The following is a 2,500-nucleotide window of genomic DNA, read 5'->3' on the forward strand; positions in this document are numbered from 1 at the left end:
CCAGAAGTTTCTCCTTTAAAGAGCTGTCCTCCCCTGAAGTCTGAAGTTCTACGAAGATAGACCTTTAGACACACTACAGGACATAGAGAGACATCTTCCTTCAGAGGGCAGATTCAGCAGGGACCCCACCTCTTAGTGGATAGCTCATTTTTAGCGAGAAATGATGGATCAGGAAATAGATTCAGTTCTCCCACTTCCGTGAACTGAATGTGACCCTCATCTCTGGATAGGGCCACTATTTCACTAACTGTAGCCGCGGAGGCGATAGCGAACAGAAAAATAACCTTTTGGGTTAGATCCTTAAGAGAACAATCTTCATTGTTCACAGATGAGGCATAATGTAAGACCTTGTCCAAAGACCAAAAGATGGGCTTTGGTGGTACCGCGGGCTTAAGCCTAGCACATGCCTTCAGAATCTTATTAAAGATTTCATTCGCCAGATCCACTTGAAAGGCATAAAGGAGAGGCTTAGTTAAGGCTGACTTGCACGTGTTTATCGTATTGGCCTCCAGACCTTGGTTATGAAGGTGGAAAAAGAAGGACAGACAGAAGTTCATTGAAATTTCTTTTGGTCCTTTTGCTTTGACAAACACAACCCACTTTTCCCAGGAAGACTCATATTGTGTTCTAGTTGACTTAGCCTTGTATTCTTCTAAGAATTCTATTCAGTGAGAATACCTTCGACTCTGAATAATCCGCCTTTCTTAGACTACCTGAAAGGATAGTCTGTGCCTTATCATGGTTGAGAATCAAGACCTCTTTTGGTTCCGTTCCTTTTCTTAACTTTGGTCCATACTTCAGTCGAACCCAACAATTAGGGAAAGCATCAAAGCTTGGCCAAAATTGAATTTTGTCCAAAGGAACAGCACCTATTTTCTCTGAGATGCAGAGATTGCCATTTGAAATCGGCATCTGCTCCGCGAACCTCCAGGGATTGGTTATGGAGCATGTTGGTAGGTCTTGATTCATGGGTCGTTTGACTGACCCCTGGGAAGCGACAAGAGAAACTTTACAAGGATCTATGTTGCGTTTTACTTCCTGCTTTTCGTTTTGTCTACGAAAGCTCTCTATTTGATTCTTCAGCTGGATACAAAATTGTACCACATTATCCAAATAAGGGGTAGAAGATGAAGATGTCGACATCGATGGCTCTAAAGCCGGCACAGGCGGAGGAAATTCCGACACAACATTTTCCTCTTCTACCTTGGGGCATTTCTTGCCCTTAATCCCAAAGGTTTTCTGGCCGTCAGGGGATGTAGTTGGCTCCTGAGGCACTCGTGTTTCCTCACTTGCTTCCGGAAATAGTAGCTTACGTATCCTATCATTAGGTAGGAAAGGTCCCGGAGAGATCTTTTGAAAGCCTCTCACCCAGTTGCGTAATTTATATTGAGCTGTATCCCTAGTCTCTGTAGACTTGGGATTTCCAAAACCTTCGGACTTTATCGTCCGACATATACTGCAAACCTGTGGGTTCCTATAATGTAGGGATCCGGAAATAATATTGCAGGGGACATGAAACCTGCAAGTATTATGACCGTAAAAATACTTACTCTTGGCCTTGCAGAGGACTGCAGTACAAGGTATCTGGTATTCCTCCTGTAAAGAAAGGAAAACCAAATGAGTATACAATGGATTATCTCTTTGACAATCAACATCCAAATGTCCTTTACACTAGAGTAGCTGAGGATAGTTAGCTATAAAGGGTTAGTAAGAGATACATACATATGTGAGCAAATGCTGTTGCCCCCCCCCCTCAGTATTAACTACATGGAGATTTCTCTATACAGTAACTCCAAGTAGAAGGACTCTTACCCCTAGGGCTAGAGAAGTATCAAATCACTGTCTCAAAATAAAGTTAATACTGTGGGCTCAGGATGACCGATTCTTGATTAGAATATTGAAGAAAACTATTCATTCAATATATGAACAGTACCAGCAGAATGCTTGTACAAGGGTACCCAATGTATGTCAGAAAATACTACTGTATCATGGGACTGTAGTTTTCTAATTGCAGTAAGTCTATATTGCAATTTAGTGGCTACTGTACATCATGTATTGTAGTCTAGTCACTATGCTGCCTTCATATTAGCATATGACAGTATGGTCCATCTAGCATGAAGCCAGCTGGACTAGGAAAATAAAGACATATATTTGTATATCCCACTCAGCCTATTTGCTGTATTCTTCCTACTATATTGGAATATAGAGTTTCCTGATCAGGGAGACTCAAGGAAAAAGGCCCCACCCTTTAAGGGTTAGGAGTGTATTACTCCTGCCTTGAAGTGTTTAATATTGTAGGGTATTCCTAATACTGATTTCTTATCAGGATATTGAAGAAATCATATTCATTCAATATAGGATTGAGCTCAGCAAATGCCTTTGTTGGATATCCAAAATATATTGGAAATAACTAGTATTATAAACTATATAGTAGTTTTCTATCTGCAGTATATTCTATACTGCAAATATATTGTCTACCTATATAATATATACAGTAGTT

Source organism: Palaemon carinicauda, chromosome 9 (genome assembly GCF_036898095.1).
Source record: "Palaemon carinicauda isolate YSFRI2023 chromosome 9, ASM3689809v2, whole genome shotgun sequence".
In the NCBI taxonomy this organism is placed as follows: domain Eukaryota; kingdom Metazoa; phylum Arthropoda; class Malacostraca; order Decapoda; family Palaemonidae; genus Palaemon; species Palaemon carinicauda.